The sequence below is a fragment of the Camelus ferus genome, chromosome 6, assembly GCF_009834535.1.
Source record: "Camelus ferus isolate YT-003-E chromosome 6, BCGSAC_Cfer_1.0, whole genome shotgun sequence".
NCBI lineage: Eukaryota > Metazoa > Chordata > Mammalia > Artiodactyla > Camelidae > Camelus > Camelus ferus.
The window spans coordinates 67,268,077-67,288,151 of NC_045701.1; the positions used below are offsets into that span (position 1 = coordinate 67,268,077).

General features: G+C 35.2%; 1 protein-coding gene across 2 annotated transcripts in view; it reads left to right on the plus strand.

Moving 5' to 3' along the window:
• The window catches only part of PCNX1 (pecanex 1), a 157,501-nt gene that overhangs the window by 12,473 nt on the left and 124,953 nt on the right, over positions 1 to 20,075 (plus strand). The gene's annotated exons all lie outside the window — the stretch shown is intronic.

Genomic DNA, 20,075 nt, shown 5'->3' on the forward strand with positions numbered 1-20,075 from the left:
AAAATTCATGCTTTCATCCTAAAAATTTTAAAATTGGGGAATAAATTTGCATGGTTAAATAAAAAAAAAAAACTAAAATGGTGAAACGTCACCCTTTTCTGCCTGCCCACCATCTTCCCAATTTTCCACCTGCACTACCTCCCCTAAGAAACCACTGTGAATAGTTTCTTGTGAATCCCACCACAGCATACAGATGCAAATTCAAATGTCTGTCTCCCTCCCCCAGCTTGCTACTCTATATATTGTTTTTCCCCCACTTAATATATCTTAAACACCTGTACATCAGTACCAAATAGGCTTCTTCAGTGTTTTTTTTTTTTAATTGAGATATGCTTTACATGTAACATTAGTTTCAGGTATACAACATAATTTTTGAATATTTGTATATATTGTGAAATGATCACCACAGTAAGTCTAGTTAACATCTGTTACCATGTTTTTCTGGTGATGAGAACTTTTAAGATTTATTCTCTTAGCAACTTACAAATATGCAATACAGTATTATTTATTATAATCACCATGCTGTGCACTATATCCTCATGACTTACTTATTTTATAACTGGAAGTTTTGTACCTTTTGATACTCTTCACCCATTTCACATCTCCCCCTGCCCCCACCTCTGGCAGTCACTGGTTTGTTCTCTATGTCTGTGATCTCTGTTTTTGTTTTTAGGACCCACATGTAAGTGAGATCATATAGTATTTGTCTTTTTATGTCTGATTTATTCTCTTAGCATAATGCCCTCACAGTCTATCTATGTTGTTGCAAATGGCAAGATTTCCTTCTTTATGGCTGACTAGTATTCCATTATATATATATATATATATATATATATATATATATATATATATATATATACACACCACATTTTCTTTATCCATTCATCCATTGGTGGACACTTTGATTGCTTCTATGTCTTGGCAAGTGTAAATAATGCTCAATGAACATAGGGATGCCTATATCTTTTTGAGTTAATATTTTCACTTCAGATAAATACCCCAGAGTGGAATTGCTGGATCATCTGGTAGTTCCATTTTTAATTGAGGCACCTCTACTGTTTTCCATAGTGGCTACACTAGTTTATGTTCCTACCAATAGTGCACATGGGTTCCCTTTTCTCTACGTTCTTGTTAACACTTGTTTTCTCTTGTCTTTTTGATAATAGCCATTTTTACAGGTATGAGGTGATATTGCACTGTGGTTTTGATTTGCATTTCCATGATGGTTAGTAATATTGAGTACTCTTTTATGTACATGTTGGAAAACTGTCTATGCATATCCTCTGCCTGTTTTTTAATTGAATTGCCTTTTTTTTTTTTTTTTTTTTTTGCTGTTGAGTTGAATGTGTTCCTTGTATATTTCCGATAATAACCCCTTAGCACACATGAGTTGCAAATATTTGTTTTCATTCAGTAGATGGCCCTTTCATTTTGGAGATGGTTTCCTTTGCTGTGCAGAAGCTTTTTAGTTTGATATTTTTACTTTTGTTGCTTTTGCTTTTGTTGTCAAACCTAAAGTATCATTAAACTAAGACCTATGTCAAGGAGCTTACCTCTGTTTTTTCCTAGGAATTTTATAGTTTCAGGTCTTACTTACAAGTCTTTGCAGATGTTGAGCCATCCCTGCATCCCTGGAATAAATCCCTCTTGATCATGGTGTGTGATCCTTTTAATGTCTTACTGAGTTTGGTTTGCTAATATTTTGTTGATTTTTCAACTGTGTTCATCAGGGTTATAGGCCTATAATTTACTGGTGGTGTCCTTGTCGGTTTTGGAGCAGTGTAATGCTGGCCTTGTAAAGTGAGTTTGGAAGTGTTCCGTCCTCTCGTGTGTTTTGGAAGAGTTTGAGAAGGATTGGTTTTAATTTTTTGAATATTTGTTAGAATTTACCAGTGAAGCTGTCTGGTCCTGGACTTTTGTTGGGTTCAGTTTTTTAACAGTTGCATAGTGTTCCATTGTGTGGATGTTTATCGTGTTCTATGCTGATAGATATTTAATTTGTTTGCAGCCTTTTTCTAACAAAAACTTTGCTGCAGTAAATAATTTGTACACATATCATCTCCCATGTGTCTTGGTGTAGTATTAAGATAAATTCCTAAAAATGAGATTGCTTGGTCAAAGGAATTGTAAATGCTTTTGTCCTTTAGAAAGACTGCCAAATTGCCCTCTAGAGAGGTTCTAATCACACATGCCTGCAAGCAGTGTATTAGAGTACCTGTTTGTGCCCCTGTGTGCTGCAATCTCACGCAGTTTTGCTATTGTCATAGGTAAGAAATAGTATCTTAGAGTGGCTTTCTTTTCTTTTTTTTTTTTTTTTTTTTAAACTGGGGAGAGGTAATTATTTTTGTTTGTTTGTTATTTTAATAGAGGTACTGGGGGTTGAACCCAGGACCTCATCCATGCTGAGCATACGCTGTACCACTGAGCTATCCCCTCCCCGCCTAGGGTGGTTTTAATTGGCATTTCTCCTACTTTGAGTAGGATTGAATAGCTTTTCATCAGTTTTAGGATCACTTTCTTTTCTTCTATTTTTACATGAATAGTTCATGTGCTTTATCCATTTTCTATTAGGTCGCTTATTGATATCTTAGAGTTTTTATATATTGGGGAAGTTAGTCCTTTGTAATCTAATTGAAAACATCTGATATTTTTATAGTTCAGCCCATTTGGAATTTACTTTGCTGTAAGCAATGCATGAATGCCTAGTTTAAAAACAATTTTTTAATAGGCAGTTGTTCCCGTCAACTTAATTTGTTAAACAATCCCATTTTCTCAGTAGTTTTTATGCCAACTTTTTCATAATCTGAGTTTCCACTGAGGTATTTGCATATTTTATAATATGTCTGTTCTTGCATGACTACCATATTTTTCAGTAATCTTAGTTTTATACATTTTTCTTTCTTAGTAGTAGTCTTAACTTTGTTATTTCTTCTTGTTATTTTCTTGGCTATCCTTGCATGTTTATTCCTCCATTTTGTTAAGTTTCTCAGGGATGTTGTTGTATTTTTACTGAAAAACATTGAACTTTGGATTATTTTAGGGAGAAAAGTTTGACATCTTTATAATATTGAGTTGAGGTGATCTCTTCACTTTCATATCCCTCAGTAGATTTTTTTTTAAGTTTCCTTTATGTTAACCTTGCACATTTTCCCTTAGGATTATTATTTTTAGATTTTACTTTCTAACACTAGTGTAAATGGAGCCATTTCTTTCACTGTGTTTCTAACTGATTATTGCTCTATGTGAGAAAAATCATTATTCTTTTATTTTAAAAACAAAACCCTTATTTTAGAACAGTTCTAGATTGATAGAAAATTTGCAGAGATAGTACAGAGAGTTCCCCTATACCGTGCACCCAGTTTCTCCTATTGTTAACATCTTAGATTACTGTGGCACATCTGTCACAGCCAGTGAGCCAATATTAATACATCATTATTAACTTATAGTCTGTACTTTGTGCAGATTGCTTTAGTTTTTACCTAATGTCCTTTTTCTGTTCCAGGATGCCATCTAAAACTATTGATTTCAATTTATTAATTTTGCAACCAGACACTTTATGGAATTAGGTTATTCTTTCTAATAATTTTTCTGTTTATTTCAAAAGGACTTTCAGATACACAGTTTATTTGTAAATAACAGTTTTAACTTCTTTCAGTATTTATACTTTTTTCTCTTGTATAATGCTTTGCATTGTACTTCACATATCTGTATTAAATAATGCTGAAAATACGGACAGCCCTGCCTTGTTCCCTACTTTAATGGGAATTCTGGTATTTATCATACCAATTTTTTGTTTGAAATAAAGATTCTTTTTTCTTCATTGTGTTACAGAAGTGGTTCTTCATTTTCCAGTGACTTCTGGCTATTCACTATCAGACTAATATTTACCTCCATGTATTCTGAAGTCTCACAAGTCTTAACGACCTCATCTTTTTTATAGCTCATCTTTGGTTTCTATGAACCATTTCTACTCACAGGTCTTTTTGTTCACTTACCTTAGTTTTATCAGTACATTGCGTAAACATTATTAATAACATCAAATAGTTACTGTGCTATTATATGCCCATGTACCATCTTCTTTTGAGTTTTCTCACTTGATCCTCACCATAGCCCTGTAAAATGAAGATACCGTTATTAACCCTGTTTTACAGATGAGGAAACAGAGGCTCCTAGGACTTAAGTCACTGGTTCAGGTTTATGCAGACCGCCTCTGCCATTTCCTCCCTTTGACCTCGGGACCGGCATCACAGTCACTCTTCACCACCCTCCTCCGCAGTCTCGCAAGATGCATTTCTGATTAATCTGTTCCTGAAAGCCTACTTATGATCGATTGGGCTGAACTAAGTGTCCCCTGGTCTTTTTCAGTATGTATTCTGAATCTAGAACTCTGAGAGCTGCCCTTGCAGTCACCATCTAATTATATCTATAATCCTGGCCCCCCTTCTTGACTGGCATATTGTGTGAATACAGTGGAAGCCCATTGTAAATCTCCCAGGGATTTAGTTAATAGTTCTCACGTGTAGTTGAGGTGAGATAATTTGTCTCATCGTTTTGGAGGGAGTGGTTAAAAGCCTTACTCTGTAGCATGCACAGGCACACCTCATTTTACTGTGCTTCGTTTGTCACATATTGGTAATTCTCACAATATTTCAAATTTTTCACTATTAAATTTGTTATAGTATCAGTGATCTTTGAGTATACTATTTCAAGATTACAACTTGCTGAAGGCTTAGGTGATGGTTAGCATTTTTTAGCAATAAAGTATTTTTAAGTTAAGGTACGTACAGTTTTTAGACCTAATGCTACTACTGCACACTTAATAGACTACAGCATGGTATAAATACATATATATATAAATATATATACACATACACACACACATATAGGCACTGGTAAACCAAAAAATACATGTGACTTGCTTTATTGTGATGTTCACTTTATTGCAGTGGTCTAGAGCCAAACCTGCAGTATCTCCAAGGTATGCCTGTATTATAAATGGATTCTATTAAAATTTAATATCCTTTTATTTACTGGTGTTATGTGGGCCTCTTTCCCTGCTGTGTTTATATAAAATACTACTTTTCATGCCATTGCTGCTGCTATTACATGTGCTCCTTCACTCCAGCCACAGAGATGCAGCTTTTGCAGTCTGCTTGTATCCTGTCCATTCCAGCTTTTTATGAACAAAATCTAGAGCAGTAGTCCTTATGAATATGTAAATAGCAGTGAGAGAAGCAATTGTTTCAAGGTTTGGAAACTTTACAGAAAATTTTAACCTAACTTTGGCACAGAGGTCCTGTTGGTTTCTAGTGGGTAGAGACCAAGGATTGTGCTAAACATCCTATATTACCTAGGTCAGCCCCCAACAACATAGGGTTACCTGGCCCAAAATGTCAGCAGTACTGAGGCTGAGAAACTGCTCTATAGCCTTAATTTTCAGTGAGTGTGTTGTTATCCTCAAGGGGGCTAAAATTAGTCCTTGGTTGAGGGTGGGGTGGTGATAAAATCTTTTTAGGTACAAAATATAGGTATACATACAGTATATATAGATATACAGCGTATCTGTGGTGGTAAAATTTCATAAGGGGCAGTGTTTAGAAAGCCCACACTTCTGTGTGTTTCTCCTTTACCCTCGCACTACCACACTCACAGCACTTCTGACACTAGATGTGTGAGGGTTTTCCCACACAGCAATTCATTGAGATACCAGCTGGGTGTCTTACAGTTTAATCCAATTCAGATACTGTCTACCCGGAGATAGCATCAAATCCCACAGGTTAAGGTCTCAGTCCCTCAAGACTGCTCCCCCTCTCCACAATTGAAAGTCCAGGTTGTTACTTGTGTTTCTGACTGACTGTAGGTCAGAGGTTTCCGTGACCCCATCCTGAGGTTTGATTGATGTGCTAGAGTGGCTCACAGAACTCAGGAAAACAGTTTACTTACTGTTTACCAGTTTATTATAAAAGACCATGGTAAAGGACACAGGTGAACATCCATCTGGAGGCGCTGCACAGGGCAGGGTGTCTGGGAAAGAGCACAGAGCGTCCATGCCCTCTCCCCTGGCTGTGCCAGCCTTCAGCTCCACCCAGTGTTGACCAACGTGGTAGCTCTCTGAACCTCATACTAGTGGGATTTTATGGAGGTTATATCACGTGGTTAATTATTAACTCCATTTCCAGCTCCTCTCCCCTCTCTGGAGATTGAGGGATGAGGCTGAAAATCCCGTTTCTCATCATGGCTTGGTCTTTCTGGTGAGCAGCCCCCACCCAGGAGCCTACCAGGAGTCACCTCATTAGAACAAAAGGCATTCCTGTCACCCAGGAAATTCTGAGGGATTTAGGTGTTAGGGACCAGGGTCAAAGGCCAAATATTAGAACAAAAGATGCTCTTTGTTCTCTTATCACTTAGGAAATCCCCAGGGTTTTAGGAGCTCTGTGCCAGGAACCAGGGGTAGAAAACAATATATGTATTTTCTGTTATTTCGCAGGGAGTGATTATGGGAAAAAAATGTCTAAAAAGACTCCTTAGACGGGTGATAATGAAAAAAAGTTGAGAAATACTGCCTTGGAGGGAGACTGTCTACTGGTTAAAAACTCAGGTTCTTAACCACTGGAGTCAGACTGGGTATAAATCTTTGCTGCCACTTACCAGCTGCAAGCAGTGACTTCATAGCCTAAGTTTTCTTACCTGTAAGATGGAGATTATAATAGTACTTTCTTCAAAGGATTATTATGAGATAATCCATTTAAAGCACCTGGCACTTGGTAAAACATTGGTCATTCTTCTAAGATGCTCAAGGAGAGAAAGGATCCTATTTATTAACAGTGTTTCCATTCCTAATCTGGGGCTTAATAGGTGTTCAGTAAATATATATATTTTTAGTTTTTATTTTTATTTTTTTTAGGGGGGGAGGTAATTAGGTTTAACTTTAGGTTTATTTATTTATTTTTAATGGAAGGACTGGAGATTGAACCCAGGACCTCACTCATGCTAAGCAGGCGCTCTACCACTAAACTATAAACCCTTCTCCCATCAGTAAAATTCTGAATGAATAAATAAAACTTACTCATTGTGTCAGAGTTGCCTTTATGGAAGCTGAGGAAATGGATGGTAGTAAGGTAAGTTATACTCTCCTTTATTCTTTTTTTCTGTTAGGAAACTTTTATACTTAAGTTCACTGTGTTGTACATTGCCTAATTTTAGCATTTACTTTTAAAGGTAGAAGTGGACTATATAGCAGGCAGTGCCATCATTCTGGTTCAAGCCAATTGAGTGAGCTCAGGGCAAAAATGACATATGGGTTCTGTTAATACTCTTAAAAGAGCTAGTATACTTTTTTTTAATTTATGAATCTTTCTGACTTACATTTTTGTTTTAGGGTTTCAGCTTGTAGTTTATCCCCCTGAATTTTTGAAACATAATATAATCAAATAATATTTCATAACCTAATTTTTTGTATGTAGTCATATTTTATTTTAAAATATTTATTTTTACTTGATCCTTGTAGTTTTACTTTGGCTTAACACTTTTGTTATTGAATTATTGTGATTTTTAAGCTTTAAATTTGAGTTACTGTTACTCATTTTGTGCTTGTACAGTACATTATGGTTTATAGGAGTACAGCTAGTAAGTGTAGGAAGAATCCCATTATTTTATGTGTTTTTGCCTATGAGATAGTATCACTGAATATATCCTGAACTATTGTTTTGTGAGGTATAGTACAAAGATAATAACCTAGCTTCTATTCTTCTGAATTGCAAAGTCATGCTGACAGATTTCTTATTTTCACTTACTATAAATCCTGAAAAATTGTTTCAATAGAATGTATTAGAAACAAATAGAATAAAGAAATAATTCAAGCAATTTAAGGTGAACTTTGTGAGACAGCTTCTGTTCCTCATATTTACCATTTAGATGAATTTTTTTTTTATCAGTTTATTCAGGGATTTACTTTGACTGATTGAACTAATGAAAGAGTGATTCATATACCAAAATGTCAAGTTACTAAGTTACAAAAAGAGATATGAAGATAGTTCTTAGTATAGGATACCCTACTCTCCTTCCTGGTTGGTTAGGTTTGCTCAGAAAAACGTATATAAACCAAAACATTTGTGCCTCTCCGTTTATGTTTGTATAATTTCATTTGGGTAATTTTTGGGTAAGGAACAGAATCAGTCTCTAGGTAATGCCATCTGGATAATATTGAAAGATAAATCTGTACTGGCCTCTTCAATTTAGATGCATAAATATCTCAACCTTTCTGTTTTTATTTGCTGTCCTGACATAATAACCAGTTACAATTTCCAGATGTATCAGGTTTTTTTAATTATACTTTAGGTTGGCTGCTGCTTAATGGCTTGAGAATAGGTACCTTAATCTCATCAGAAAACCATTTCAACACGTAGGGAAAGGTGGATTAGCTTTAGAAAGGATTTTTATCAATTACTAATTCCACCTATGTAGTTTGGATTGTTGGATCTTGATATTTGAGGGCCTACCTCTTTCTTCATTTTTGAAAATTTCCTGAACTTCAGTGTACTATCTTCATAGAGAAATTCTAGACAGGAATTGTTTGGAGACCCTTTTGGAATTACGTGACTGTTGTTTTTCACTTTCCTTTTGTTCTGAATGGTAATCTAAAGATGATTATGGAAATTGAGGGAAAGCTCTGCTGTTAAAATACACGCTATTTTTTTTTTTCCGTTTACCATCTTGTTCTTGTTTTGCAGTGTTCCATATCTAGTCTGTCATATTATTATATATATTTTAATACAGGCAAACCTCGTTTTATTGAACGTCACTTCGCTTTATTACACTTCACAGATACTGCTTTTTTTTTTTTTTTTTTAAACAAATTGAGGTTGGTGGCAGCCTGGTATCAAGCAAGAATAATGACACCGTCTTTCCAACAGCATTTGCTCAACTTGTGTCTCTGTGTCCCATTTTGCTGATTCTCGCAATGTTTAAAATTTTTTCATTATTTGTTATGGTGATCTGTGATCATTGATCCTTGATGTTACTGTTGTAATTGTTTTGGGCACCATGTACCATGTCTTTATAAAAGCAGACTTAATCGATAAATATGTATGTCTGACTGCTCCATCGACCAGCCATTCCCCCATCTCTCTCGCTGCAGGCCTCCTTATTCACTGAGACACAGCAGTATTGAAATTAGGCCAATTAATAACCCTCCAATGGGCTGTAAGTGTTCAACTGAAACTCTCTCACTTTAAATGTCTCACTTTAAATCAAAAGCTATAAATGATTAAGCTTAGTGAGAAAGGCATGTCAAAAGCTGAGACAGGCTAGGCCTCTTCTGCCAGAGTCAAGTTGTGAATGTAAAGGAAAAGTTCTTGAAGAAAATGAAAAGTGCTACTTCAGTGAACACACGAATAATAAGAAAGTGAAACAACATTATTGCTGATATGCAGGAAAGTTTCAGTGATCTGGATAGAAGATCAAACCAGCTATAACATGCGCTTAAACCAAAGGCTGATCCAGAGCAAGGCCCCAACTCTTCAATTCTGTAGGCTCAGAGAGGTAAGGGGCTGCAGAAGAAAAGTTTGGGCCCCTCTTCCTGCTGAGATGGACCACATTCTGTGTATGGAATGTGTATCTCTCCAAATAAACTTTCACTTTAAGAAAAAAAGAAAAGAAAAATTTGAAGCTAGCAGAGGTTGTTTTATGAGGTTTAATGCAAGAAACCGTCTCTATAACGTAAAAGTGCCAGGTGAACTAGCAAGTGCTGATACAGAAGCTGTTGCAAGTTATCTAGAAGATCTGGCTAAGATAAGTCATGAAGGTGGCTGCACTAATCAGATTTTCAGTGTTGATAAAACAGCCTTCTATTAGAAGAAGATGCCACCTGGGACTTTCAGTAGCTAGAGAGAAGTCACTGCCTGACTTCAAAGCTTCAAAGGACAGGCTGATTCTCTCTTTAGGGGATAATGCAGTTGGTGACTTTAAGTAGAAGCCAGCGCTCATTTACTATTCCAGAAATCCTAGGGCCCTTAAGAATTATGTTAAAGCCACTCTGCCTGTGCTCTATAAATGGAACAAAGCCTGGATGACAGCACATCTGTTTACAACATGGTTTGCTGAATATTTTAAGCTCACTGTTGAGACCTCCTGCTCAGAAAAAAAGATTCCTTTCAAAATATTACTGCTCATTGACAATGTACCTGACCCCCTCCAAGAGCTCTGATGGAGATGTGCAATGAGATTCATGTGATTTTCACGTTTGTAACACAACATCCATTCTGCAGCCCATGGATCAAGAAGTAATTTCAACTTTCAACTCTTACTGTTTAGGGAATACATTTCTTAAGGCTATAGCTGCCATAGGTAGTGATCTTGGCAAAGTTAATTGAAAACCTTCTGGAAAGTATTCATTCTAGATGCCATTAAGAACATGTGATTCATGGGGAAAGGTCAAGATATTAGCATTAACTGGAGTTTGGAAGAAGTTGATTTCAACCTCATGGATGGCTTTAGGGGTTCAGGACTTCAGTGGAGGAAGTAACTACAGATGTGGTGGAAATAGCAAGAGAACTAGACATGGAGCCTGAAGATGGGACTGAATTGCTGTACTTATAATAAAACTTGTATGGATGAGGAGTTACCTCTTAATGGATAAAGAAGGTAGTTTGTTGAGATGGAATCTACTGGTGAAGACTGTTGAAATGACAAAGGATTTAGAGTATTACAGAAACTTAGCTGATAAAACAAGGGCGGGGTTTGAGAGGACTGATTCCAATATTGAAAGGTCTATTGGTGAAATGCTGTCAAACTGCATTACATGCTACAGAGAAATTGTTTGTGAAAGGAAGTTGATCAATGCAAACTTGTCTTATTTTAAGAAATGACCACAGCCACCCCAGCTTTCAGAACTCCTGCCCTGATCTGTCAGCAGGCATCAACGTTGAGGCAAAGACCCTCCACCTGCAAAAAGAATATGACTTGCTGAAGGTTCAGATGATGGTTAACATTTTTTAGCAGTAAAGTGTTTTTTAATTAAGGTGTATACATTTTTTAGACATAATGCTTGCACACTTAATGGACTGTAGTGTAAATACATCTTTTATATGCACTAGGAAACCAAAAAAGTCATGTGACTTGCTTTATTGCAGTGGTCCGGATCTGAACCCACAGTATCTCAGAGGTATGCCTGGATAAGGCTAGATTCCTCCCTGTCCTCCCACAACTATCTCTTAGCAAAGAAAGAATTACCATGTTACCTGATTCATCACAAAGTCTCTTATATTACCTGCTGCTTGCTCAGTTACTTTTTCCCCCAATTGCTTTTTTGTGTTTTCAGCAACACAGCTTGTTTTTTTTTTTTTTAATTCTAAAAAATTTAACTAGTTATAGTAACTGTTACTAGGGTTATAACAATAATTTGCAAGTATTGAATGTTGTGATACATACAGAGATAGGAATATCCATTTGTGAGATGAATTACCTCATTACCCTAATGAAATGCAAATAAGTATTTATGTAAACAAGATTTCCAGTAACAGCATCATGTACATTCAAAAAGTGTTATAACTTCAACAGTATATACCAAGATGATGACGATGTGCTGTGTAAGTCTCTATTAGGGAGCTTGTGATGGTTTTTGTGAAGAAGAAAGCTCTGTTGCTAAAGATAGTATGAGTGAATTGAACAGAAATGTTCTATGAAAAAGTAGGGTGGGAATACAGTATATCTAAATACTTTTTATATAAAATTTTAACTGTAAAGGCATTAACTTTCACCAAAATTTATAAGTTCAAATTGTCTAAAAGCTTTTTCTTTCCTTGCTGGGAAATAAGGAAAATCCTATAAAGTATGTAAAATTATTTTAGTTCATCAGTATGCATCCTTTTATTTCTTAGGGGTTTTTTTTCATCCCTTATTTTTCACATTTGTGCCCTGTTTTCTCATATATGTTTTAAGCTGCCCATCTTTAGCCCCCAATAAACAGATATTCATGATGAGTTGTATGTACAATATTATTTTTGGTCCCTTTTCAGCTTGTTAATGTATATTTTTAAATGTTGCTTTCCTAAGAAGAACATTCTTCTGTAGGTAAAAATGTAAATACAAATGTGTTTTAGAATGACATAAATATAAAATGGATATGTATACAGAAAAAGATAGTATCTAGTATTTTAAGTTATTCTGTTCATATTAATATATTTATTATGTAGATGAAACATCTGTAGAAATATGGGTAGGCTCAAGTTCTAATAGTTCACTTGTAAACCAGTGCCTTTGGGGAAAGTGTATTCTGAGTCTGTTAGAGGTTCCCAGATGGCTCGCTGAAATCAGTTTGACTCATTGTGTAGTTGGAATTACAGAAAATTTTATTTTTTTGGTTTTTTTCTATGGGAAATTATTCCTGAATCTTGACATTGGAGCAGTTTCTCCCTTTTCCTCTGCGGCCGCATCCTCTGAAAGGAAGTATCTACCTGGAATGCTTAACTCAGCCCCGGAAGGAAACTGTGGCAAGAGGGCTGAATCCCTAGAGCCCTGCTTGTGATGTGAGGGCCTTTTCTAAGTCCTCTGGGGGCAGCCTGTGTATGAAAACTGTAAGACTTAAAAACATCCATTTTCTTTTTGATCTCACCTCTTCCCATACCCCTAATTAACAGTCATTTTCTACAATTTATGGGCAATATTTGGTTACTGAGACCTCCCTCACTTTCCCCCCGACGTTCTCTGCCAAAATGAAAAGTGATGCAGATAGGGAACTGAATTCTGCACTTTGTAGGAATTAGCTTATCCTTTTATCTTTTTTTGTGAATAAGTCAAAAGGGATTTCCCTTGACAATGAGTAAGTGTAAGTGTTCCCCCACCTTCAGGTTAGAAGAGCTAGAAAAGCTAGAACCCCAGTAGAAGAGTTAGAACCCCAGGCCAGCTGTCTATCTCAGCATATTTTACATAAAATAGGTCTTAATTCTTGGCCTGATTGGCTATTTGTACCCAGAGATATAGCCATAGGACTGACGGATTTAGGGGTAGACTCTGGAAGGAAGGCAGCACCCTTACTGTTACCACTTTAGTTTTTCTTTTCCTGAAAAACTGTTAAGAAAAGCTAGTCCAAATATTTATGGATAGAATTTGTAATTTATGACAGGATTAGTATCTGTGGTTCCCCATGTCATCCCTAGGGCATAAGGCATACTGCTTTCCAGTTATGCTAATTTTTGCTTTCATTTGTCAGACAGACCTTTTTTGCTACCATTTCGTTTTTACTCCCTTTTCTGCTACAGATTGACAAAGCAGATAGAACTTTAAAGCTAAGGAAGATTTACGTTTAATTTTTTCTCTAAATATGTCAGTAATTATTTATGTTGTAGCTCAGTAGAAGTACCTTAGTAGTTGGCAGCATTCAAAGATCCCAAACCACAAAAGGAGAGAAGCATGGACTTAAAAAGAATAATCTGAATGTATTTAGTGTTTTGACCTTGGAAACAAAACTCTTACTCAGTTTTTTCTTAACAGCTTTCTATTTCTATGAATTTGACTGTTTTAGATAGCTCATAAAAGTGGAATCATCCAGTATTTTGTCTTTTTTGTGACTGGCTTACTTCACTTAGCACAGTGTCCTCAAGGTTCATCTAGTTGTAGCATGTGACAGGACTTTCTTCCTTTCTCACGCTGAATAATCCATTATACACGTAGACCACATCTTGTTTATCTAGTCATCCATTCTTTGACGTTTGCTGTGCTTCTACGTCTTGGCTATTGGGTATAATGCTGCTTTATATGTGAGTGTGCAAATGTCTCCTCAGGTGCCTGCTTCTAATTCTTTTGGACAAATATCCAGAAGCGGGATTTCTAGTCATATTGCAATTCTAGTTTTAATTGTTTTGAGGAACTGCCATACTGTTTTCATAGAGGCTGTACCGTTTTACAGTCCCACCAGCAGCGTACAAAGTTTCGTTTCTTCACACGCTTGTCAACACTTGTTGTTTTCTGGTTTTTCCCTTTTGTTTTAATCGATGGTAGCCATTGTAATGGTGTGTGGTGATATTTCACTCTACTTTTCATTTGCATTTCTATCCATCCAGCTTTTAAGAGGGATGATCTTATTAAAAGTATCTAACACATTCTCAGTAAGGAGGCTTACTACAGTCAGTCTATATTTGATCTGAATATCTAGAGCTCTCTGACAGACATTAACACTTCCTCTCATTCCCAGGGATATATAATTGAGAGTTAAGATTAAAAAAAAAACTTACAAATAAGGATTAGGGTGAGAAATGCTTTGTTGTGGAACTTGACCTACTGATAAGTATTCCATTATTGTGAAGAATATAGGTCTAGTCTTTGTAAAAGATGAAAGCTAATATGCTTTTTCTAATATGAAAATTTTTATCACTATTAAAATTTTAGCTCTTTTTTCTAATTGTGAAAGAAATACATGCTTATTACAAAAAATCAAAATACAGTAAAGCGTGAGTTTACACTTGGAGTATAATACATACTGTATTTGTGCAGTTCATGTTGTGCATGTAGCTGTAGTTTTCATTGTTACATTCCATTGGTAACTAGTCTGCAGTTTACCACTTTCCTGTGGATTTTCAATTGAATTTTCTCCCTATTTTTTGGTAAAAATCTTGTGCTTCAAGTGCAAGAGTTTCTCTCAATTTTATGCATATGAGAAAAGTTGCTGGATTTTGGGTGATGTATCTATCAATTTCTAGTAGCAGTTTATAAGAATTCTGATTCTCTGTACTTAATTTTGTGTGATTTCTTAATTTTCGTCCCTTAAGATGGATGTTAAGTAATAGCTTGTTGAGGTTTTAAATTGCACTTTGCTCATTACTGATGAAGCTGAACATGTTTTCATACGTTATTTTTATTGGCTATTCATACTTCTTTTTATATGTAAGGTCTATCTAGTAGTCCTTTATTTTCATTGGTTTGTTTGCCCTTTTTTTATTGATTTTGGAGGCATTCTTTATATAATATGTGTATTATATACATACACATACATATATACAGTGATACATGTTTTAATTAATTTTCTAGTCTGTGGCTTGTCTTTTCACTCAGTTTATAGTTTCTCTCAATAAATAGGTGTTCTCTTTTTAAAAATTTAGGTATACTTGATTTACAACATTGTGTTAGTTTCAGGTATACAGCAGAGTGGTTCAGTTACATGTATATATTTTTCAGATTATTTTCCATTGTAGTTTATTACAAAATACTGAATATTGTTCTCTGTGTTACAGAGTAAATCATTGTTGCTAATCTATTTAATATATAGTAGTGTGTATCTGTAAGTCCATGTACTCCTCTGATTTTACCCTACCCCTAGCCCTTCCCTTTTGGTAACTGTGTTTCTTTTCTGTGTTAGTGAGTCTGTTTCTGTGTTGTAGATAATATTCATTTATATTTTTTTTTAGATTTCACATATAAGTGATATCATATAACGTTTGACTGACTTCCTTCTCTTAGTTGATGTTCTCTGAGGTCATCCATGTTGCTATAAAGGACAGTATTTCATTTTTATGGCTGAGTAGTATTCCTGTGTGTGTGTGTGTGTGTGTGTGTGTGTGTGTGTGTGTGTACACACCCCACATCTTTATCCAGTCATCTGTTGATGGACACGTAGGTTGCTTCCAGGTCTTTTAGCTATTATAAATAGTGCTGCTATGAACATTGGTGTACATGTAACTTTTTGAAGTAGAATTTTCATTTTTTCCAGATAAATGTCCAGAAGTGGGATTGCTTGATCATATGGTAACTCTGTTTTAGTTAGTTTTTTTTTTTTTTTTAGGAATTTCCATATTGTTTTCCACAGTGGTTTCATCAGTTTACATTCCCATCAACAGTGTAGGAAGGTTCCCCTTTCTCCACATTCTCTCCAGCATTTATTGTTTGTAGATTTTTTGATGATGGCCATTCTGATTGGTGTGAGGTGATACCTCACTGTGGTTTTGATTTACATTTCTCTAATAATTAGTAATATTGAGCATCTTTTCATGTACCTATTGGCCATCTGTATGTCTTCTTTGGACAAATGTCTGTTTAGTTGTTTGTTTTTTTGATACTGAGCTGTATGAGCTGTTTATATGTATTGGAAATTAGTCCCTTGCCAGTTGCATCATTTGCAAATATTTTCTCCCATTTTGTAGGTTTTCTTTTTGTTTTGTTGATGGTTTCTTTTGCTGTGCAAAGGCATTTAAGTTTGGTTAGGTCCTATTTGTTTATTTTTGCTTTTATTTCTTTTGCCTTGGGAGACAACCTAAGAAAGCATTGCTACAATTTATATCAGAGAATGCTTGCCTGCATTCTCTTCTAGGAGTCTTATGGTGTCATATCTCATATTTTGACCTTTGGTCTTTAACCATTTTGAGTTTATTTTTATATGTGGTGTGAGGCAGTGTTCTAACTCCATTGCTATACATGAGGATGTCCAGCTTTCACAGCACCACTTGCTAAAGAGACTGTCTTTTTCTCCATTGTATATTCTTGCCTCCTTTGTCGAAGATTAATTGGCTTGTAAATGTGTGTTTGTTTCTGGGCTTTCTGTTTTTAAACAGAAGTTCTGAATTGTAATTTGTCAGTCCTATTATAGTGTATATTTTGAGAATGATGGTTAAGAAATCTTCCATATCTTGAGGTTATAAAGATATTCTTTGATATTTCTTCTAAAAGTTTTAAAGTTATGTTCTTTACATTAAAATCTTTAATTCATCTGTCAGTTTAAGAAATTAAAATATGATCAATCTTTACTTAAAATATACAGTTCACGTGTTTGCTTGAATGCCCATTAAACCTCTGATACCAGGAGTTTAGTAAACAAAGCCCGAAATAATAAAGTAGTTGCAATAGTTGGGAGAAAAAAGACAAGCATAGGAGTGTCTTGCATTAATGATGGCTATCTTAAGAGGTTTGTTAAACTTTTTTTTCACAGCCTTGGCCTCAGTTGTGGGTGATATCTGTCAATTCTGTTAAGTTTTAAGCATAGACCACTGATTTGACTGAACTGGTTTGAATACCTGAGTGTAACTACATAATAAGCAAATCTCAAAAATCATGAAGTTAATTGTAGCATAATAGAATTGGAAAACACCCAGATTGTCTGTTTTAATGTTATAACCTTTTGATACATTAGATGTTTAAGATGTATAGATGTTTAAGGTGCATAAGAAGGCACTGCAGGCCTTTATCTTGAGCTTGCGGTGCTATGACCTTTTTAGTTATTTAATAACGATCTTGTTTGTCCATCCGTATTACACCACCTGCTACACCAGCTTCACTCTCCACTGCCCACTGTGGTATCCTAGGAAAAAAGTAGAACTTGCCTTTCTACATGAGCAATTTGTAGCCATAGACTTTTACATGAAGGTAACATAGATGGGCTTTTATTTAAATCAGAGGGCAGTTAATGTTTTGGTTGCATCATCACTAATGTAAAGATGACAACTACAATAAAATACTATTAACCTAAGAAGATGAAACGTGTCCTTTTGGAAATACTAGTACTTTTCAAGGTATTGTTTGTTACGGAACATAGTTAACCTTAAGTCAATAAGTATGTGCGAAAAATTTTCAAAATAGATACTTACTTTAGAATTGGGTTTTGTTTGTTTGTTTATTTTTAAAGAAGGTACTGGGAATTGAACCCAGCACCTTCTGCATGCTAAGCAAGCAACAGTTGTATTTTTAACAGAAACATAAGCAATTTTTTCTTACTCAAGTTTTTTTCTTCAGAAAAAGGACCAGCTTTCCCATGAGGTACTGCTTGCTGATAAATCGAATTCTCAGTGTCTTTGAAGATCTTTCTTTGAAAACACAGTATTGATATATCTAATTTAATAAAATATATAAATGAATACTAAATATTACTTGGTTGCCCTTTTGGAATATTATCCATAAAACTGAGGAATAGTTGATGTAAATAGTTTCTAGTTTTTTGGTGTTTGATTTTAGGGGACCACTGAAACCATGTAAAGGCAGACACCATTTAAATTTTTCCTGTAATATAAGTTAAGCATAGTTATAGGGAGGGTTTATGATCCATTTATGATTTGATGCTAGTATGGTGATCTGCGCTGGTTTCAGCTGAGAGCCTAGTGAAGTAATCAAGTAAAGAACAAGCTTAAAGGAAGTCAGACAACAGCCCAGCGTGTGTGCACTTTCATCTCCTTGGGGAAAGTGAAACTGTTCTAGCACAGCTGTCCACTGTCACCTGGAAACCTCAAAAAGTACCGCTGACAGGGTTTAAGCAGTGAAACTGCACAGTGTAAGGTTAATCATCTGGCTTACACTGATTTCCACTGAAGTGGTCAGTTAAATTTTTGTTTTCAGTCTTTTCAATGTTCATTGTCTTAAAAAAAGAAATTCTGTACTTACTATATACATCTTGCACATTTTAGTGTGTTTCTTGGCACTCAGTTATCTGCTACTCTTAGCAGTTGTAATAGCAGGGGAAGAGTTTATTTAGACCTGTTTTAAGCATTCATAATCTGACTCTTTTTGTAGAGGCAGATATGATAGACCATTTTGTATTAACTAGTCTTTTATCTTTTCCCATTTGGAGGGGCCGTTAACATTTCCATTGAATTTGTCAACCACTCTGAATAATAGTGGTGAGGTTGTTCTCTTTCTATCCACTTAATTAATATAACCAGTCATTTTAATCTTAATATGGACTACTGTGAATAATGATGGAACTCTGACTTATTTTTCATTGGTACTTTACATTTGAAAATGGACTTGGTATTGTGGTATATTGTGAAAAAGTTGCAGTGACAGGTGTAAAAGCCTTGCTTAATTTTGTCATGAAGGTGTTGTTAAAATGAGTGATCTTGGCTGAGTCATTCAAAGCTAGTAGGTCTGGAAATGAGGGTGTTGAACTAAATGATTTCCAAGAATTCCAGTTCTTAGGTGAACATCATATGGAAATCAGTATCATGCAGAACTTCTGTAAATACTCAAAGCAGAATTATGCATAAGTATTTATGTGCATGTTTACTTTGAAATTTATTGTGTAAATTCTGCTCAGAAAAGGTTACTCATGAAACTGGGTTTTTTTTTTTTTTACAATGAATTTAGATTTATTAAAGCTGTAAATTAACCTAGAATTTTAAACTCAGCTCTTTACAAGTTGAACAGATTTTAACAATCATTTTTAAGAGGTTTGGTTTTTTTAAAAATAGCTTAAGATCCCTTGAATTTAAATTGCATTCATAAATTTGTATTCATTTTAAGTGCTTAAATTATCTAACTGATCTTTTGAAGTACTTACCTCTTCTAAACCTGATACTTAGGGATTTTGTAAAATTTTCAATACATTTTATGAGCCTAAATCTGATTTTCAGTGACATTTTAAATTGTAATCACCAGTTTAATTTTTTAGATACACTAATATGAAGAGCTTTTAATCTAAGTATTTAAAAATACCAAACATTTACCTATTATGCCCACACTCAACCCAAAAGTATTAAACTGTGGCCTTTTACGTTTTCCCCCCTCCTAATTCCAACCCACACTCTCTCTTTCCCCAGTAACTTTCTTATTTTTTAAACTTTTATCATATCTGTATTCTAAACCAGTCTGTTTCACCAGAACATTTTCCCTTTACCTTCTCAAGCAATTTGAGCATACCTTTCCAAGTAAATTGAGAGCCATGTTCTCAGATGACTGAGGTGGAATCTTATGAAAATATGTGGGATCTAGATCTATACCGAAAATGATTTTTTCTCATGAAAAGGGGCATAAATGGAGCCTGGTGGTCTCTGCTAACACAGACTCTGAGACCATGCCTTCCAAGTGGAGTGGTCTCCAAGCCTGCCACCTCCAGACTTAAGTCCACATTATGGAATCCTCAGGTGTGATGGGTCTGCAGTCCCCATGCCCAGGATGTTTCTGACTTATTTTAATTAATTATTTATTGCTTCATTCTATTATGTATTCTCTTATTTGGCAGATTACAGTTTTTAAGTATATTGAGCATTTAAGTTTTAAAATAAAGCATATTTGGATTTTGCATGTCTACCATGTCTTATCTGGTTTTAGAGTCACAGTTCTAAGGTTATTCTCATGACAGTTTTTAAACTTAGGATTTTCTAGAA